Genomic DNA, 23,002 nt, shown 5'->3' with positions numbered 1-23,002 from the left:
TGATAACAACTTTGGTCTGTATACACATCAGAATTTAAGTAGTTGTAGATCTTTGACTTGGCTTCATCATTTCCTGATCTCTCTGATGTCAGGAGTTGTTCTGAGATAATTCTTCAACAAACATTTCTCAGCATATCTGAGTTCATCAATCATTCTCCGTTTGACATCTTTAAGCTCTGTAGTATCTTCACCAGTTTGAAATATTGCAGCTCTGAGATCATTAATCTTTGCTTTTCTCAACTCCCGATCTAGTCTTATGACATAAGCTTTGTTAGACTCTAGATTGAATTCAAGCCCCTTAATACCAAGATATGTTCTGATCTGTGCAGTATTAGGCTTCATATCAACAATATCACAATTGTGATTTCTGTACTTTGGAACATATCTGCTGTCAGACTTAACAGAATAAAGCCTTTTCTATCTCTGAATCTGTTCTTTTAAGTAGTTTGCAGCAGTCTCTGTTATTCTGTTATCCACTTGAAGTAAGAAAAGTACATGCTCCAATTCTTCAAAATACTTCAAAGGAATGGCATTTTGTCTTATATGATAAACCCTACCATCTGTCATGAAATACAACATGATGTATTCTTTCAAGTAGGTATGGTAAACCATCTGTACAGATTCTAGTTGATTCAATCTCTCAGGAGTTGCTCCAATACCTGGTTCACTCAAGGAAGTTGGATCATCGGTAGTGTTGTGTACTCTTCTTTCATCAGCACTTCCCAATCCAGTTTTATCTCTAGCTTCCTTTCCAGTAACTACTCTTGCTTCAAAACCACTTGGAGTAGTCTTCAAAGATTGAGTCTGTTTTGCTTTAGTGAATCCTGGTAGGAGTGTTTTAGATTTATTTTCTGATATCAAGTTAACTTGAGCACTGTCAGAGGTTACTTGCTTCTTCTGAATATCAGAACTTACAATTTCTTGACTCTGAACAACTTGAGCCATGTCAGAGGTTGTTTTAAGAACTTTTCTTGAAATCAGAGCAAGATCATCTTTTCCATCAGTAATTTCTTCTTCCTCAGGAGGTACATAAGGCTTGATAGGTTCACCAACCTTTTCTTTACCCTTGGATCTTGGATCTATCTGTGGTTGTGATCTAGCCAAAATTTCTTCAGTATGTATCCTTTCTTTGATCACAATGCCTTTAGGTTTTGGAAGTAACTTTTTACCAGAAGCTTCAGATTTAGATGTGACTTTCTCTGATTTAAGTCTGGCTTCTTCTTCCTTTAAACTTTCCAAGTCCATCCCTGGATTTTCTTGTAGAAATAACTGTCTTGACATTTCCTCATCAAGATCTAGAAGTTCATCAAAACTTATCCTTTTACCAGCAGCAGAACTTATTCTTTTCCCAGTATCAGAACTTGTTTTGTGACTAGCTTGTCTTGATATAAACCTTCTACCTTGACTATGACCACTACCCATTCCAGAGTTTCCTTGGTCATCTTTTCCATCATCCTTTCCTTGCAGTGACTTGTTGGTTTTGCATTTGGACTTAATTACCTTCTCCCCCTTTTTGGCATCAGCAGGTAATAAAAGAGAGATAAGTAGTTCCACTGAGGTCTGGATTTCAGTAAGTTGCGATTGCTGAGAAGCTTGATTTGTCAAAATTTGATCAATCTGAGCTTGTTTCTTCTCTTGAGTTTTCTCAATATAAGCAACCCTGTCAATGGTAGGTTGGAAGAACTTTTTCTTATCAATTTTCCAAACTTGTTCCTGTTTGATAAAGTTCTCCTGAATCTTGTGTAGCTCTGCATGAGTGTTGGAATGAAGACCTTGTAGATGTTTAGTACTCAATGCAGTGACTCTAAGCTGGGTTTTAAAATCATCAGAATGTAACATTTCATCAGCTTTAGTCAAGTGCTCAGCAAGATGTAAAGCATTTGGAACACAGGAAACTGAGTTCCATTCCTTAGTCCACTCCTGTCCTGCAGGAGTTTCACTCCAAGGTACTGGTGCATCCCTGATAACAAACTCCTTTACCAGTTCAGACTTAGGAAGAGTCAGTGGAGGAGTATGTCCTGAAGGACCTGCTTCATCAGCATCTACAGTTGTAGCAGCCTCACCAGTATCTCCAACATTTGCAGCATCAGAACTTAGAGAATCAGTATCTTCTGATAAGACAACTGTGTGAGTAGCAATGGAGGCTTCAACATCCTCGAATTGCTGATCTGATACTAAGTTCTGATCAACATCCATATCATGATGCTCACCTAAAATCTGATCAGCAGCATCTTGATGCAGAGAAGGTGTTAGTGATAACTCAGGAGTTTGAACAGCATCAGTAACAGGTGTTGTGGAAGGATTATTTGCTGTTGGAGCTTCTAAGAAAAGTATTTCAGGCACAACCAGGTTCTGAATATCAATTTCAGCACTTGTGCCTGGATCAACAAGAGACATAGAAGGTGAATTAGCCTTTTCAGATACAGGTTCCTGAGATGGAGTTGATGGAGAAGAAGTGACTGGAGCAAATTCCTTGTCTTGTGAGATCAGAGATTCCTGATCCCCTTCCTTAGCTGCTTCCTCCTCATCATCTGAAACTGGCCTTTGTGCCCTCTGTTTCTTGTACTTCCTTGTTGATTTGGATTCCTTGGGAGTTTCAGGAACCGTCATACGTTTAAGCCTCTTGAGAAGCCTAGAACCCCCAATTGCAGAATCCTTCTGAGAAGTTGCCTTCTCAGCTTCATCTACCACAGGTTCTGAAGAAGGAATCGGTTCCTCAGAATCTGAGTCATCTCTCAAGGTGATCCTCCTCCTCTTCTGAGATGTTTGAGGAACAGACTTTGTTCTCTTTGGTTTAGAGGATGTAGGCTTCACAGTAGGTGCTGAAGAAGAAGGTTGAGCAGTCTGTGAAGTGGAGAGATAGGATTTGAGATAAGTTCTGAGGGTAGGTTGAGTAGAATGAGAGGTAGGGACTGAGGTTGATGGATTTTGGTTATGGTGAGTTGGTTGAACATTTGAGTAAACAGATTTGTAAGTAGCAGGATCAGCATTTACCAGAATCTGTTTCACAGACTGAAGAATCTGTAATTGTCTCACCATTGATTTCTTTGTGTCATCATTTATCAAGTCGTTAAAGTACCTTTTTGCAACCTTAAAAGGTGGGGTTTGAGTGCTGACTAACTGGGGTTCAGCAGTATAATACGTATAAATAAGTTGACAGAATCTAGCAAAATAAACAACATCTCGATCCTCTGTCATCCTATCCCCAATAAAACCAATTATTCCAGTTGCAAAATCAAAATGAGTTTGATGGATAATAGCATACCCGATGTGCTGACTCAGAATTGGGATGACATCAAAATTTGAACACTTGTTGCCAAAAGCCTTGGTGATGCAATCGAAGAAGAAACTCCATTCTCTTCTGATATTGGCCCGTTTCAACTGTCCAAGTTTCGTCAGACTCTTTTCATATCCCAAATCAGTCATTAACCCCCGAAGTTCTGATTCCTCTGGTATAGAGAAGGTACAATCTTCTGGAAGATGTAATGCTCTTCGTACTGTACCAGGAGTGACTACATAGGATGAATCACCCACTTGGAAGATAATACTGGGAGTTCCTCGTTTACCACCATCATCAAAAACTCCAGTCCTCCAGAACCGCAGAACTTGTTGACTTGAAAATAATTCAGGCTGAGTTAAGGCGTACCCAACCTCACTATGTGCAAGAAGATCTTGCACAAAATGCAATTCAGATGGAGCTTCAGCATGATCAAGAATTGCAGCATAGTTGTTTGGAACAAACTTTGCTCCATCAATGATTAAATCCTTTGGTGCCATGTGAAAAAATATTGAAATTCAAGTATACCTGTTAGGTGTTTGAGATAATGGATGTATGAAAAACCAACGTGAGAAAGAATGAGAAAGAGAGTAAAAGTAAGAAGAGAGATAAAGAATAAAGAAAATAAAAGATTAAAGAAATCTTCTCTCTGTTGTTCTTATACTCTGAAAAAAAATGTTACCGTTGGACACCTGTCAGACATGCAGTAATAACGGATAGTTACTGGGCTCGAGAAAACAGGAATGATTACTTACCCAGTTGCCTTGTTTCAAGGAAAAACCGTTCCATTTATCAAGAGACACAATTTTAATTCAAAATTTAAACCGTTAGCACTGATTGAATTATTTTTCACCGCAACATTAATATTCTGAAAATGAATCATGTGAAAAATGACCGAGATAATTTCGATGAATAAGTGCTGACAAAGAATCAGAACTTAAATAAAGACAAAATTTAAATGGTCATCAGAATATCAAGCAGGATTTAACAACACAAGATAAAATAACTCAGAGACAAAATCTTGAAGTAAAAACAGTTTTCATTAATATATCAAGTCAATACATATATGAAATAGAAATTACATCAATACAAGATTTTCCCTAAGCTTCTAATCCTAACGTCAACAGCTTTAGTCCTAGCAAAGAAGCCTGACAAAGCTGAGGATGAAGAAGAACAGGAAGAAGACGAGATTAAGTCATCTTCCTCTTCCTATCTTCGACAAACAAGATAGCGAGTCGAATGATTCGCTCTTGCTGACGGATACGACGAAGGTGAAGGTCTCTTCGAACGGCCACCAGATCACGTTTGATAACCTCTGGAAATTGAATCCAGAGATTGTGAGGGATGTTGGTGATAGGGTAGGGAGTTGGAATTCCATTCAAAAAGACATGCACAGTCTCATCACCGTAATTGTAGAACCAGCCAAATTCAGCCATTTGTGATAGTAAATGAAAAACAAGACTGAATTTGTGATACAAGTGTGATGAGAAGACTAATGTGAAGTGGCTGTGTATATAGGCAAGAGAATGCCAAGAGACGCAAAGATATTTAATGCTGACAGGTAGAATTAATTCTACCTCGTCTCCCTAGACTTTGAAAAAGAATAACAGTCATTGGAAAAGGAATGTGCACATGTAACAAGAGTGAACTGTTCAAGGACGAGTGCCATTATGTTTTAACCATAGACTATTAATCTTCCACTTCAACATTTCGAAATTAATCTGAGACTGTTACCAAATTTTACTCACAGATAAGTCAAGTAAAGGGTTAGACTGAAAAATCAGAACTTAGACCTATACCAGAACTTAACAGTCATCAGAACATAATGTCTTAACTCGAACAAGGAATGTCTATCTTAGTAAATACTCATACAAGTTCTTAGTTATGAACGTCAGAACTTAATCATCAGAACGTGTAACTAGAACTTGTCCTCAGAATTTGTGCAAAAATGACACAATGACTGTTTATCTAAAATAACATAGACCACCACAGAAATTTTCATCATTCAGATGGAGTGATTAGTGTGTGCATTAAGCTAAATAACAGACAAAGAGTAAAGTCTGATCTACTTCAGTACATCTTAGAAATAAGTCATAATTAAAATTTTGCTAAAGAGCTGTCATTATCCTGAAACCTGCTGATAAATGAGTTCATGCATGAGTCCACCTCAACTGTTTTTGTGCTAATTTTATGCATCTTTTGAAATTCTATTTTACAGTGGCTTCTCAGTGTAAGTGAGTCACGACTGTTTATCAGAATTTATGCTATTATCAGAGTATTTCTCCAGTAATCATAGAGTGTGAACAGTCACCAAGAAAAAATATTTTGCTTTTCTAATGCATATTTACTTAATACCAGCAATGCACTTGGGTCGTCCCTTTCACATTTTTACTCTAGATCTCAAAGGAGTACCTGCTATTATTCTTTGATTTTTTTTTCTTTTGATAAGAGAGGTCTATCAGCACTTAGTGCATTCAGCAGTTTTACTAGTATCAGAACTTAACAGATGAGTAGCATTATTCTAATTTGTGACTTAGCTAAGCTCAATTATCAGAATTTGCTAGTGTCATAAGATTTCCACTGAAATAATTACTTCTTCCATGGAATCATTTGTTTATTGAAGACTACTAGGTCAGTATCTAGCACAGTTATCCTCATAGGATTGAATAGTTACTGAAACAGACATATCACTTATCAGAGTTTAGAAACATATATCAGACAACAGTCAGTACTTAAAGACATTTATCAATTAATGCACAGAATATACAAAGAGATTAATTCTGTAAATACTGATCATAAAGTCTGATAACATAGAACAAGTTTAAGCAGATTTAGAGAAAGAACCTGAAATCATTCCAAGTTCATTTACCAATTTTGAAAAGGTAGCTTCACACAGTGGTTTTGTGAAGATATCTGCTACTTGTTGATCTATGGGAACAAAATGCAATTCCACTGTACCTTCATCCACATGTTCCCTGATGAAATGGTACCTGATGCTGATGTGCTTTGTCATAGAGTGTTGAACTGGATTACCTGTCATAGCAATAGCACTTTGATTATCACAGTAAATAGGGATTTTGAAATATGTTAACCCATAATCCAGTAACTGATTCTTCATCCAGAGAATCTGTGCACAGCAGCTTCCTGCAGCAATATACTTTGCTTCTGCAGTTGATGTGGAAATTGACTTTTGTTTCTTGCTATACCAAGAAACCAACCTGCCTCCAAGAAATTGGCAGCTTCCACTTGTGCTTTTCCTGTCAATTTTGCAACCTGCAAAATCTGCATCTGAGTAACCTATTAATTTAAAATATGATTCTCTAGGATACCATAATCCTAGATCAGCTGTTCCTTTAAGATACTTAAAGATTCTTTTTACAGCTGTTAAGTGAGGTTCTCTTGGATCTGCTTGAAATCTTGCACAAAGACAGGTAGCAAACATGATATCTGGTCTACTAGCAGTTAGATAGAGAAGTGAGCCAATCATACCTCTGTAATCAGTAATATCTACTGAATTACCAGTATCCTTATCCAGTTTTGTTGCAGTGGCCATGGGAGTGGATGCACTTGAACAGTCTTGCATTCCAAATTTCTTCAGCAAGTTTCTGGTGTACTTAGATTGACAAATAAAAGTTCCTTCTTCACTCTGCTTGACTTGAAGGCCCAGAAAATAACTGAGTTCTCCCATCATACTCATCTGATATCTTGACTGTATTAGGTTGGCAAACTTTTTGCAAAGTTTGTCATTTGGAGACCCAAAAATAATATCATCAACATAAATCTGAATCAAAAGTAAGTCCTTGCCATGGTTGAGATAGAACAGTGTTTTGTCAATAGTTCCTCTGTTGAATCCACTTTCCAGAAGAAACTGAGCTAAAGTCTCATACCATGCTCTAGGAGCTTGCTTAAGTCCATAAAGTGCTTTATCAAGCCTGTAGACATAATCTGGATGTTTGGAATCTACAAAGCCTGGAGGTTGTTCAACATATACTTCCTCTTCCAATTCTCCATTGAGAAAAGCACTTTTCACATCCATTTGAAAGACAGTAAACTTTTTGTGAGCAGCATAAGCCATGAATATTCTTATGGCTTCTAACCTAGCAACTGGCGCAAATGTTTCATCATAGTCAATTCCCTCCTGTTGAGAATATCCTTTTGCAACCAGCCTTGCCTTATTCCTTACAATTATGCCATCACTGTCAGTTTTGTTTCTGAATACCCACTTTGTACCAACAACCGATCTATTCTTGGGTCTTGGCACTAAGGTCCAGACTTTGTTTCTTTCAAATTCATTCAACTCTTCCTGCATTGCTTGCACCCAATCAGCATCTTGAAGAGCTTCTTCCACTTTCTTTGGCTCAGACTGAGAGAGAAAAGAATTGTAAAGACATTCATTCGAAGTACCTGTTCTAGTTCTGACACCTGCCTCAGGATTTCCAATTATCAAGTCAGGTGTATGTGATTTTGTCCACTTCCTTGCAGATGGAAGATTTTCTCTAGAACTGGATGCTCCCCCATGATTCATGCTGTCTTCGGTTTCATTTTCTGATGCCCCCCCTGAAACTATGCTCTCTGAGTTGGATCCTTCAGTATTTAGATTTTCAGTACTTTCAGTACTTGGCTTATCAGAACTTGACGAATCAGAATTTGAAGAGCCAGATGTATGTTCTGATGCTTCTTGAGATGTGATAATATCTTGAGTATGCTCCCCCTGCATTGGTGCATCTTCCTTTGACGTAGTCACCACAGTTTCAATAACATCGGAGTTTAATCCATCAGAATTTACAGTATCAGGACTTAGACTGTCAGGACTTGAGGTATCAGAATATGAATCTTCATTTTCAAATCTCAGCTGATCATGATCAATGCAATCTTCAAGTCCAGTGATCTTCTTGTCATCAAAAGAGACATTGATAGATTCCATGACCACTTTTGTTCTCAAATTATAGACTCTGAAGGCTTTTGTAAAAAGTGGATATCCAACAAAGATTCCTTCATCAGCTTTAGATCAAACTTGGATAGCTGTTCAGGATGAGTCTTGAGAACAAAACACTTACATCCAAATACATGAAAGTATTTGAGATTTGGCTTCTTGTTCTTCACCATCTCATATGGTGTTTTTCCATGCTTGTTAATGAGTGTTGCATTTTGAGTAAAACAAGCAGTCTGCACAGCTTCAGCCCAGAAATAGGTTGGAAGCTTTGCTTCTTCAAGCATTGTTCGTGCAGCTTCAATGAGAGTTCTATTCTTCCTTTCAACAACTCCATTTTGCTGTGGAGTTCCAGGAGCAGAAAATTCCTGCTTTATTCCATGATTTTTGCAGAACTCTTCCATTATCAGATTCTTGAATTCAGTGCCATTATCACTCCTCAAAATTTTCACAGAATCTTTGATCAATTTATCCAGATGTTTGACATGATCAATCAGGATAGATGCAGTTTCACTTTTTGTGTGCAAGAAATACACCCATGTGTATCTGGTGAACTCATCTACTATGACCAACGCATATTTCTTCTTTGCAATAGACATGACATTCACTGGACCAAATAGATCAACATGAAGCAGATAATAAGGCTCAAGAATTGATGATTCAGTCTTGCTCTTGAACGAAGATTTTCTTTGTTTAGCCTTCTGACATGAGTCACAAAGACCATCAGGAACAAACACTGATTTTGGCAGTCCCCTCACAAGATCTTTCTTGATCAGTTCATTTATCTTGTTGAAGTTTAAATGAGAGAGTTTCTTGTGCCAATTCCAGCTTTCTTCAGTTGAGGCTCTACTCACTAAACAGATTGCAGAACCATCAGAACTTGTTGAAAGCTTAGCTTCATAAATGTTACCACGCCTGAATCCCTTCAGAACAATTTTTTCTTTAGATTTACTAACTATTTCACAATGTTCTGCAAAGAAATCAACATGATAACCTCTGTCACAGATTTGACTTATACTCAGTAAGTTGTGTTTAAGTCCTGAGACCAGAGCTACATCTTTAATGATGACATTCCCAAGATTGATATTGCCATATCCCAAAGTTTTTCCAATGTTGCCATCTCCATAAGAAACACTTGGGCCAGCTTTCTCCACAAAGTCTGATAGCAGGGCCTTATTTCCAGTCATATGTCCTGAACATCCACTGTCCAGAACTAAAATATTTTTCCTGTTGCCCTGCAATCAAAAAGACCACTAATTATTAGTTTTAAGGACCCAGACTTGCTTGGATCCTTTGGCCTTTTTAGGTTTGTTAACATTTGCAGCGGATTTAGCATCAGATTTTATGTTAACAGTTTTCTTATCAGAACTTATACTACCAGACTTTGAATCAGAACTTACACTAGAAGGAACAACAGAAACTTTCTTTAAAGAAGGTTTTATTTGATAATAATCATAGTACAAACTATGATATTCCTTACAAGTATAAATGGAATGCCATAAACTACCACAATGAAAACAAGGATTTTGTAGTTTGTATCTAACAGACTGACTCTTAACTCTTGATTTTGAAGATAAGGAGTTAATATTCTTATTTTTCCTGCAAAAAGAAGCCAGATGGTTAGAACTTCCACAGTTATGACATGCTTTCCTAGGAGCATCAGGAACAGATTTATAGTTATTGCTTTTATTCACACCTTCTTTTCCATTCCTGTTTTTCCTAGGTGATTTTACCTTGTTTGCATTCTTAACATCTTTCAGCTTATGCTTAAGCTGCTTCTTTGTCATTAAGCCTATGTTAACTTCAGCTGTCTTTTCCTGTTTTAGTTTGTCAGAAGCTAATTCCTTTTTAACTTCTGATTTCTCATTTTCAGATTTTTCAGTTACAAACTTAACAGGTTTTAACTTCGGCTTTTGCTTATCAACAGGCTTAATTTCTACAGTTCCTTTTTCATTTTTATTTTCTCCATAACCTAAGCCCTCTTTCCAGTTTCCACTGCTTAGCAAATTTCGAGTTGTTTTGCCAGAGTTAGTCCAAGTTCTGATAATCTCTCTCTCCTTTTCTAACTCAGTTTTTAGAGATTCATTCATTTTTAGCACTTCATCCCTAACATAAAAAGCATCATCTCTATCCTGCTGAGTTTGATGGAACATGACTAACTCTTTTTCTAAGAAATCATTTCTTTTCCTAAAAGCAAGATTTTCAGAAGTTAATCTTTCACATGTTAAAGTTTGATCTCTATAACTAACAAACATGGTTTTAAGATATCTTCTCAACTCATTAATATCATCAGTATGAAAAGCATAAGTAGTCTGAGGTACCTTTGTTTCAGCAGCTTCAGAACTGCTCTCAGAACTTGATTTATCAGCATTTGTCATCAATGCATAGTTCTCCTCACTTTCAGAGTCTGAGGTGTCTGTCCAGCTTTTCTGCTTTGTGACAAGAGCTTTGCCTTTGTCACTCTTGGTCTTCTTGCAATCAGGAGATATGTGGCCTTTCTCACCACAATTATAACATTTAACATTAGCGTAATCTCCTATGTCAGACTTTCCTCCTCTTCCTTCAGATCTTCTGAAATTCTTCTTATCAGAACTTATGCCTTTTCTGGAAAACTTCTTTCCCTTCCTGAACTTCCTGTATGCAATCTTTGTGATTCCTTTCACCATAAGAGCACACAGCTTCATCATCTCCTCATCAGCATCAGTTTCAGGCAAGCTTTCAGAATCTGAGTCATCATCACTCTCAGAACTTGATGACTCAGTATCAGACTTTATGATAAGAGCTTTACCCTTGTCTTTCTTTGAGGAAGGTGGTTTGGGGGATTCCTCTTCAGCCTTGAGAGCAACTGTCCTTGACTTTCCTCCTTTCCTCTTGCTTCTTTGTTCCATCTCAAGTTCATGAGTCTTGAGCATTCCATAGATTTCATCAAGAGTTGTCTCATCAAGATTGTAGTTGTCTCTTATTGTTGTTGCCTTCAAATCCCAACATTCAGGAAGAGCTAACAGGAATTTAAGGTTTGTATCTTCAAGATCATACTCCTTATTAACCAACGACAAGTCATTCAAGAGTTTGACAAATCTATCATATACATCAGTCAATGACTCATTAGTCCTAGAGTCAAAGTGTTCATACTCTTGAGTGAGTATTGTCTTCCTGTTCTTCTTAACTGTTTCAGTTCCTTGACACCTTGTCTCCAGTGCATCCCATATCTCCTTAGCAGTCTTGCAGTTGATTACCCTGTTTGACATTACATTATCAATGGCACTATGCAATAAGTGTCGTACCTTGGCATCCTTAGCAATAGATGCTATATCTTCAGCAGTGTAATCACTATTTTCCTTTGGTACGGTCATTGCTGCTTCACCTGCAACTACAACAGCGAGCTTGGTAGGTTTGTGCGGCCCTTCCTTGATTCTATCAAGGTATTCTGGATCTGTTGCTTCCAGAAACATGGTCATCCTTACCTTCCATATGGGATATTCAGATGGTCTCAATATGGGAACTCTGATAGTCTCATATCGACTCTGAGTTGATGTCTTTGATGATTCCTCAGTTTTGGTAGGCTTAGTTGGAGTTTCTGTGTCAGACATGATTGTGTTTGGATCTTTAACTGTATGTGTGTTAACAGAAGGCTCTGATACCACTTGTTAGGTCACACTTTCACTGTAGAGGGGGTGAATACAGTGTTTATTACAATCAAATCAACTTCAAGAACTTATGTAACAGAAAACAAACTTTATTGAAACAATAAACTCTGTTACAATCTGGAACTGTTATCTCTCAGTGATGAACAAAATATCACGAGAGCTGCTAGGGTTATAGTAAATAATATTCTCGATAATGATAACACTTATAGTGTAAACCCTATGTCTGTGTTTATATACTACACAGTTACAAGATAATCGCTAATTGATATGGAATATAATTCTGCTTCCTAAAATATATCAATCAGATATCTTCTATTCCAAGTATTCCATTCTTCACGGAATTCCTTCTTCATGCATATCTCTTCTTATGTTTATCTTGATCTTCTTAACTTTAATCAGCTACTGTCCTTATCTGATCGTCCTTCAGCACTTAAGTTCCGATATCTATCTCCTGATGACATAAGTACTGATATCCCTTAAGTCCTGTCGTCCAGTATAAGTACTGATCAGTTAAGTACTGATTTGTTCTGTTCAAATAAGATCTGAAATCTAAACATAAAACATATTAGCCATGACATTATCAAATATATCTAACATAACTTTTTCGATCCGGATTACGGTTTGACCCGTGCGCGTCCTGGCGCAAAATTTTCGATACGATAATGATTTCGGTAGATCAATAAAACCCGTATTCTCGAGACACAGGATATTTTTACATTATTTTCTCATAGGGGTGTTTTATAAGAAGTTTTGTTTTGATAATTATCCAAATCTGGTATTAAATTGTATCATTTTTATAGTTACTTAGCGGCTAAGTAATCTATTTTTGGATCCGATATATAAGTGTAAATTCAGTATTAAATTTCACAAAGTTTCAAAAAAAATCATGAAACTTTTATTTTATTAGTATTTGAATATTTCGAGAATTTTAAAATTATTTCGGAAAATATTTGGATTATATTTACCCGCACGTTGGTTCGTTAAATCGTAAAATGCGGGTCGGATGCACAATTCATAAATGTTTTAAAAATTATGAAAATGTTATTTTATTAGTTTTTAAATATTCCGATAATTTTAGAAAATATTTCGGTTTTATAAAAAATATCGGACTAGCCCTATCGGGACGTCAAACCGCACAAAAATTGTATTTTCATTTTTATAAAATCGTGGCACTTTCAAATATATTATATTTTCATATTTTTGGAATATTCGTAATTTTTGGAAAATTTTAGTACAAATTTTATATTTATTTCATTAAATATTATTCCCCCTATTTATTAATTTTGGACTAATTTTAATTATATTGTATTGAATTTTAGTTAAAAGAAAAAAAACAAAAAACAAAAAAAAACAAAAACAAAAAAACTAATTTTAATTATATTGTATTGAATTTTAGTTAATATTTTTTTTTTGTTCTGAAGATTATTATTTTTATTATTATTCGAAAATAAATCCAAATTATTTAGTTAATTAATTTTAGTTGATAATTAATTATTTAATTAGTCGATTAATTTAAATATTAATTGATTAATTAATTTAATTAGTTATTAATTAATTTTAATTGATTATTTAATTAGATTTAATTATTTATTCTTGATTTAAAAATTCCGAAAAATAGTACGAGCTTTAAAATATTATTTAAAAATTATAATCAAAGCTCGATAATAATTATTAAATTATTTTAAAGTCAGATTCGGGTGTTCGAACCCTATTATTTAATTATAAAATGATTCGGAGACCCATTTTTAATTCCGAAAAATGTTCAAAAAATCATAATAAATAAACCGTTCTTCCGTTTAATACGAAACGAACGCCTACAGACTCAGAAAAATATTCCGCTTTCAATAAAAATACTTTCGAGACCCAAATTCTTTTGTTTCGAAAGGTCGCTTGTTTTACGAATTATTCTGAGTCGATTTTTGATCGATAAATTATATTTTTGACCCGATTTCCGTTTTAAACATACCGAGTCGAACCTTTTGACGAACCGAGGCGTGTGATATGAATTATGTGATACGCGAGTTAGGTGTTTATATGTTATGTGAATTATGTGCGTACGTGGATCAAGAGTCCCATATTTGTCTGTTTCCTTTATGTGTGGGCTATCGTATGCGTAGACATTAGGGTTTTGATGCGCAGTTCGTCGAGTTATTATCGTTTAGACGATTAAAGTTCTATATTTTAATTATAGATGTGGATCTCTCGAGTTGATAGGGACAAGACGTTGGATAAAGAATAAGATGGAATGGTATTGGGTAGCTGGCTTCTAGCAATCGCAGGAGCAGCATATCAGTAAAGTGTTGGAAGGGAAGACGGTGATATTTTGAGACCGAATATCAGAATAGATGCGTCCTTGCGAGTGTGACTAACTAATAAATCTCAAAGGCAAGTATCCCTATAATCACTTATTGTTCAAGTGATATTTATTTTAAATCTTGTTATGCAAGTATTGTTTTTCCTATTTTCAAGTTCAGAATAGATAAATATTTTACATATCGCTGAGTTAAATGCTTATTATGCAAATACTTTTCTGCTATTCAATGTTCAGAATAACTAAGTGATTTTACTCATCAAATTACTGGATTTATAAATGTTTTGAGTTTTGAGAAAAATGAGTTGGTTTTGCGAGTATTCCTGCCCAAGTAAATGGGGGAATAAAAGTTTATAAGGGTGTCGAGTATTATGACCCCTTTCAATAAAATATTTTAAGATTGGATGGTTGCGTAAGAGGCCGTGGCGGAGGTCCAGCAGAGATTTAGGTATTATACGGGATATAATACCATTAGGCCGATATGTGCCTTGGGTGCCCCATTTGTTTAGTTGGATATGCTTCGGCATACCGGTGTTGCTCCGCGGCTGATCACCGGCGGCAACACACCGTCGTTCGAGGATCCCAATCTAAATTATTAAATTGTTTTTTGATAATCATAGAAAAATGATTTATCAACTGTTTTGGTTTTGAATAAAGGTGGAATACAGTTTTAATTCGGTTGCTGATTGATGTTGATATTTAAGTTGTTGTTAAATATCAAAGGTGGTATTAATGCAGATGATTGATGTTGACTTCCCTATTTTAGCGCGGGTAGGTTGTGAGCATCAAAGTTCGTATTAATATCTAATTTGATATGATAGCAAAATAAGTATTAATTTCAAGAGTTCAATTTTGAATAAAGTTTGTGATTCAATCCATAATCACTGCTTCTTGTTATTGTTGTTTACAATATTTCCGTAAACACTGTTTTACCACAAATATCAAGATGATTTTGAATACAATTAAGGAATCAATTTTGGGATTCCTCGACTAAAATTTTATGATTCAGTAATTGTGATTTTAAATGTTCTGCTCTAATGCAGATGTCAGTTTTATATCAAAAGACCCTATATATGTCATAATGATCTTGCTGAGCATTTTTTTCGCTCATACTTGCCTGTTTTCAAATTTAACCTCCATTAAGGATTAACTTGCGCTGTTTAGCTGCGTAATTCGAGGAAGCAAAGAAGAAGCTTTTGGAAGGTGGTTGGTCCAGGGTTTGCGAACTAGTGTAAGTTTTATTGTATAAAGTTGTTTATATTATATTATATTATAGTTGTGTATTGTATTTGGGCCTAGTATACTTCTTTTCGAAGTTATACTAGCGGGTTAGTAGTGAATTGGAAATTATTGAAAAGAGTTTTAAAAGAAAGTGAAAAATTTATTTGTGGAATTTGGATATCTTGTTTCTAGAACTGTAACCTTAAAAGATCTTGGATTAGTTTGGGGTCATTTTTGCTAAATATCTTCTGCTGGCATTTATTTATTGATTAAACAGGTTAATTTGGATTGAGGTTTTATAGTGACGACCAAATCCTCTGACCCCGGATTTGGGGGCCGTACAGGTTGGTATTAGAGCCAGGTTATAGTAAACTAGAAACGAGAGTATGTAGGAGTGTATAAAGCTATGTGAGGATGCTTGAGCTCTTATCGAGTTCATGTTGGACTATTGAATATAGTACCAACGTGTAAGCTAAGATAGGTGCATTCGTTTGAGATGATTATGCAGAGCTGGATGGAACTCCGGGAAGCTGCAAACTTCTATTGTGGAATATTCCGAGACTACGATTCGACGATGATGAAGATTATCGATATTCTTGGAACATGAAGAAGCATCTAGAATCAGATGGAGAGTCAACTGGAGAGTTCAAATTGGAGATAAATATTAAGACCTTGGCAATACCTTCTCTTTTTATAATTTCTTTTGACCTCTCTCCAAAGAGGAATTTGTTAGGGGATATATTCCCTAACACTCGTTTAATCCTTTTGTTCCAGAATCTTATTTTCTGGATTTCATTTTTCTTCAGAAATATCAGTTTTGAAATCCTTTCAGTTTTATTCATTTGATTTTGGATTCCTTTCATATTATTTTATTCTGACTGAGATGAACAACCCTAACTATAGGGGACACAAGGTATACCTGTCTGTGTGATAGGAGTTGGATGGGACGCCATCACTTGTGTGTGTTGTGACTACAAGAAGGTTAACGACCTTTAGTAGTGTCTTAATTTGGACACGCAATACCAAGTTCATTTGATCATATTGATCTCTCAGTTATTCTTTTATTTCAACAATACTTTTTCTCAAATTCAGATTTTGGTCCCGTTATGGTATCAAATTCTTTTCTTTTTGAAATTCCATGATTTTATCATCCCAAACATTCGAAGGTATGCCAATCAAGTTAAGCTGAGTTATCCTGGTCAAGTCAAAGCAGGGTTATGTGATGGGATTACCAAGAGCAACAGTGGACTGCGATGCGGTTATAATATCAGTGGCGTATACCGAAGTCAATTTGTTTCTTTACTTCTCTCTCTATCTATCTCTATCTCTCTTTCTTTTTCTTTCTCTCTATCTTCCTCTCTATTTTTCTTTCTCGCAATCAGTAAAAGTGATTCCATTGAGAAATTGGTCAAATGGTATGTGGAAGGAACAATGGTGCAGAGTGAAGCTTCCATGATAACTGGGTGGCATAAGGAATTTCAGTGTTGTTCGAATTTTTTAGAAAAGTTATATGTGCAAGATTGGAAAGTTGGCAAGAAGACCCCTAGTGTTCTCTTCTGCTGATTCCGAGGACGGAATCCTTATAAGGAGGGTAGATTGTAATATCCCATATTTTTAGAATTATTATAATTATTATTTGAATATATATATATATGTGATTTTATGATTCAGAAGGAATAAAATGGTGTATATTTTATTCATGTTTGACGAGTTGGTGTTATTAAATATTTATGTGATAATTGTTAAGTGTTATATCGATCCTTGTTAATTTCTGAAAATATTTACTTAAATGTATTATTTTCAAAAGTTATTTGAAAGCCGATCTTATTGATATCGGTAAATTGAAATTATTTGTAATATCCGGAAAATATTGTGCAATTATTTTTATCAATAAATAATTATTATGTGATTATTATGAAAATTTTGGTGAATTATCTTATGATTGATATTTATATTGGGTGTTTATATGTGATAAAGTGTAAGTATTTTAATTCTTATATGTCCAGAACAAAATATAGATAATTATGGTATTTTTCTGGTAATTTTTGGATTGTTATATGATTTTATAATGATTTATAGATTTAATAATTATTTTCTGAGTAATTATAAAATTATTTTATAAAGCCGAAAATCGTTTAACTTCAACCTTTTTGCGTTTTTACAACCCGAAACTCTTCCGAAAACTCCTTCCTAACCTAATATGATAATTCCGGACATTTTCCGCGTTTTAACTTCTTCGATCCGGATTACGGTTTGACCCGTGTGCATCCTGGCGCAAAACTTTCGATACGATAATCATTTCGGTAGATCAATAAAACCCGTAATCTCGAGAGACGAGATATTTTTACATTATTTTCTCATAGGGGTGTTTTATAAGAAGTTTTGTTTTGATAATTATCCAAATCTGGTATTAAATTGTATCATTTTTATAGTTACTTAACGGCTAAGTAATCTATTTTTGGATCCGATATATAAGTGTAAATTCAGTATTAAATTTCACAATGTTTCAAAAAAAATCATGAAACTTTTATTTTATTAGTATTTGAATATTTCGAGAATTTTAAAATTATTTCGGAAAATTTTTGGATTATATTTACCCGCACGTTTGTTCGTTAAATCGTAAAATGCGACTCGGATGCACAATTCATAAATGTTTTAAAAATTATGAAAATGTTATTTTATTAGTTTTTAAATATTCCGAGAATTTTATAAAATATTTCGGTTTTATAAAAATTTTTGGACCGGGCCCTATCGGGACGTCAAACCGCACAAAAATTGTATTTTCATTTTTATAAAATCGTGGCACTTTCAAATATATTATATTTTCATATTTTTGGAATATTCGTAATTTTTGGAAAATTTTGGTACAAATTTTATATTTATTTCATTAAATATTATTCCCCCTATTTATTAATTTTGGACTAATTTTAATTATATTGTATGGAATTTTAGTTAAAAGAAAAAAAAACAAAAAACAAAAAAAATAAAAAATAAAATAAAACGTGTGCCACGCACCCCCCTTACCCGCGTGTTAACCCCTCCCCCTTTCCTTTTCCTTATCGTGTTTAGTTACAGTTTCTTCCCCCTCTCTCTCATTTGTCTCTCTGTCGTATATATTTTTATACTTTTAATTTTCAAAAATTCATATCTTACAAACCGTTCATCCAAATTTCAATTGTTATATATATAAACGATCAGCGCTTCGATACCTACGCATAGGTATATATATTGCGAGGTTTTGAGAAGAAAATTTGCGGAACATATTTTCCGTTTTAATTTATTTTCGGGGTATAGAAAAGCAGTTTGACGGTGTTGATTACTCCATATGGCATATCAACGTGTATATGTCTATGGCTATTAATTTCGAATTTTTCTAGAGATATTTTACGGACATCAAATATTCTCCTCGAGATGACCAGAATTTATTTTGGGTAAGGATTCTGAGTTTCTACTTTTATATTTTGGGTATATTATAGCATGTCAGTGTTTATATATTTATTTCGTAATTTTTAGAAGTGGTTGTAGAAGTCATTTTTGACCGTGTTATTCATTTCTGGAGTGTTTATACGCGTAAATATAAATTATTGTGTTGATTATTGTTGGTTGTGTCGATATGATATCGACTGGCAGTCCGAGAAATAGAGGAGGTGCTGTCCGATTTCCAAGAAAATATTATTTTTTAGTTCTGAAGATTATTATTTTTATTATTATTCAAAAATAAATCCAAATTATTTAGTTAATTAATTTTAGTTGATAATTAATTATTTAATTAGTCGATTAATTTAAATATTAATTGATTAATTAATTTAATTAGTTATTAATTAATTTTAATTGATTATTTAATTAGATTTAATTATTTATTCTTGATTTAAAAATTCCGAAAAATAGTACGAGCTTTAAAATATTATTTAAAAATTATGATCAAAGCTCGATAATTATTATTAAATTATTTTAAAGTCATATTCGGGTGTTCGAACCCTATTATTTAATTATAAAATGATTCAGAGACCCATTTTTAATTCTGAAAAACGTTCAAAAATTCATAATAAATAAACTGTTCTTCCGTTTAATATGAAACGAACGCCTACAGACTCAGAAAAATATTCCGCTTTCAATAAAAATACTTTTGAGACCCAAATTCTTTTGTTTCGAAAGGTCACTTGTTTTACGAATCATTCTGAGTCGATTTTTGATCGATAAATTATATTTTTGACCCGATTTCCGTTTTAAACATACCGAGTCGAAACTTTTGACGAACCGAGGTGTGTGATATGAATTATGTGATACGTGAGTTATGTGTTTATATGTTATGTGAATTATGTGCGTACGTGGATCAAGAGTCCCGTATTTGTCTGTTTCCTTTATGTGTGGGCTATCGTATGCGTAGACATTAGGGTTTTGATGCGCAGTTCATCGAGTTATTATCGTTTAGACGATTAAAGTTCTATATTTTAATTATAGATGTGGATCTCTCGAGTTGATCGGGACAAGACGTTGGATAAAGAATAAGATGGAATGGTATTGGGTAGCTGGCTTCTAGCAATCGCAGGAGCAGCATATCAGTGAAGTGGTGGAAGGGAAGACGGTGATATTTTGAGACCGAATATCAGAATAGATGCGTTCTTGCGAGTGTGACTAACTAATAAATCTCAAAGGCAAGTATCCCTATAATCACTTATTGTTCAAGTGATATTTATTTTAAATCTTGTTATGCAAGTATTGTTTTTCCTATTTTCAAGTTCAGAATAGATAAATATTTTACATATCGCTGAGTTAAATGCTTATTATGCAAATACTTTTCTGCTATTCAATGTTCAGAATAACTAAGTGATTTTACTCATCAAATTACTGGATTTATAAATGTTTTGAGTTTTGAGAAAAATGAGTTGGTTTTGCGAGTATTCCTGCCCAAGTAAATGGGGGAATAAAAGTTTATAAGGGTGTCGAGTATTATGATCCCTTTCAATAAAATGTTTTAAGATTGGATGGTTGCGTAAGAGGCCGTGGCGGCGGTCCAGCGGAGATTTAGGTATTATACAGGATATAATACCATTAGGCCGATATGTGCCTTGGGTGCCCCATTTGTTTAGTTGGATATGCTTCGGCATACCGGTGTTGCTCCGCGGCTGATCACTGGCGGCAACACACCGTCGTTTGAGGATTCCAGTCTAAATTATTAAATTGTTTTTTGATAATCATAGAAAAATGATTTATCAACTGTTTTGGTTTTGAATAAAGGTGGAATACAGTTTTAATTCGGATGCTGATTGATGTTGATATTTAAGTTGTTGTTAAATATCAAAGGTGGTATTAATGCAGATGATTGATGTTGATTTCCCTATTTTAGCGCGGGTAGGTTGTGAGCATCAAAGTTCGTAATAATATCTAATTTGATATGATAGCAAAATAAGTATTAATTTCAAGAGTTCAATTTTGAATAAAGTTTGTGATTCAATCCATAATCACTGCTTCTTGTTATTGTTATTTATGATATTTCTGTAAACACTATTTTACAAGCTTTATTCTCATCAACATTCAAAGTATTGCTGAAGCATTTCGCTCAAAAATATCAAGATAATTTTGAATACAATTAAGGAATCAATTCTAGGATTCCTCCACTAAAATTTTATGATTCAGCAATTGTGATTTTAAATGTTCTGCTCTAATGCAGATGTTAGTTTTATATCAAAAGACCCTATATATGTCATAATGATCTTGCTGAGCATTTCTTTCGCTCATACTTGCCTGTTTTCAAATTTAACCTCCAGTGAGGATTAACTTGCGTTGTTTAGCTGCGTAATTCGAGGAAGTAAAGAAGAAGCTTTTGGAAGGTGGTTGGTCCAGGGTTTGTGAACTAGTGTAAGTTTTATTGTATAAAGTTGTTTATATTATATTATATTATAGTTGTGTATTGTATTTGGGCCTAGTATACTTCTTTTCGGAGTTATACTAGCGGGTTAGTAGTGAATTGGAAATTATTGAAAAGAGTTTTAAAAGAAAGTGAAAAATTTATTTGTGGAATTTGGATATCTTGTTTCTAGAACTGTAACCTTAAAAGATCTTGGATTAGTTTGGGGTCATTTTTGCTAAATATCTTCCGCTGACATTTATTTATTGATTAAACAGGTTAATTTGGATTGAGGTTTTATAGTGACGACCAAATCCTCTGACCCCGGATTTTAGTGTGTTACATTGATTATCTCTAACCACCTCCTCTGGCACATGTTGAGCTCTTTCTGCGTAAAAATATACTTGAGCTCTTGGGGTTTGCGTAAACCTCGCACTTCTCTTCATACAAGTAGTGCCTCCAATATTTAGGGTAAAACTATTGTCTTGAGCTCAAGATCATAGGGGGATATCGAATTGTATATTCCCTTAATTGTCTTGACGTGTACATGATTACCTTACCGTGTTGCATAAGCACGCACCCTAATCCCTTGTGCGAAGCATCACTATAAATCACAAAATCTCCTTTTTTTCCCTCTGGCAATGCAAACGCAGGGGCCGTCACCATCTTTTCCTCAGTTCTTGGAAGCTGTTCTCGCATTCCTCTGTCTATTCGAACTTCTCAGTCTTATGAGTAAGCTGCGTTAAACGGGCTGTGATCTTTGCAAAATTTTGAACGAACCTACGGTAGTAACCGGCAATTCCTATCTCTTGTAGTTGCCCTGACTACGGTCATCAATTCCTCAGCGATCAAATTTTTACTCTTGTCAGGATCCTCCTCGGGATCCTCCTCAGCAACAATCTCTCCTGGGACAACCTCCTCAACGGTTACATCCTCAACATGAGCATTATCCGGTCCCTCGTTAGGACGCTCTATCGGTTCCACCATATGATCTCCAATAAGTAATAAAACATCATCGCGCTGTTGCTCCTCAACCTCAGGGTTCGGAGTCCCACTACCATATACGATAACGAACTACGCTTCTATCACGATATTTATAAGGGTTCCCATAAGGGTTTTAACTGTTAGTACTACGTTAGGTAGTCCGACTATGAACTTGGCAAGAGTTCTTATTATCTTAGTGAACTTATTATTTTAACGTCACATCATCTCTGAGGTTTATAACGCTTGGCTCTGATACCATTTCTGTAACACCACCAAATCCGGGGTCGGGGATCCGGGTTGTCACGAGTTCCATTTCCCTTAATAACACCCAATCCTAATGAACAACCAACTACTACGTACTGTGACCCCACAATAAACACACACACCACAAGTTAGAGTCTCAGAGAAGAATACCAAAATAACACAAGTCATTTTATTCCACAATTATAAGTCATTACACCTCAAAAGGATTTCTGAATAAATTTACATATTCTTTGACATTATTACAATTCATAAATATACATAAGTCTGGTACATCAACAGTTGAAACCCTAGCATATTGGTAGATCCTACCTCAGCTAAGTGGCATCAACGCCTATAGAAAACTGCAGAACGTTTCCTATCCGCTTGCGAATTGGGAGCTTGGTCCTGTTCATCTTGTCTATCTGTTGTTATGTGATGAAAAAAGAAAGCAAGGGTGAGCAACAATCCCACCGAAATAATATGTATAATAATTAACAATATATGAGCATTCTCATAGTACTCATGAAAGTCTTGGTCAAGA

Source organism: Apium graveolens, chromosome 2 (genome assembly GCF_009905375.1).
Source record: "Apium graveolens cultivar Ventura chromosome 2, ASM990537v1, whole genome shotgun sequence".
NCBI classification, from domain to species: Eukaryota; Viridiplantae; Streptophyta; class Magnoliopsida; order Apiales; family Apiaceae; genus Apium; species Apium graveolens.
The sequence above is the reverse complement of the archived record's forward strand: the minus strand, read 5'-3'. Positions refer to the sequence as shown.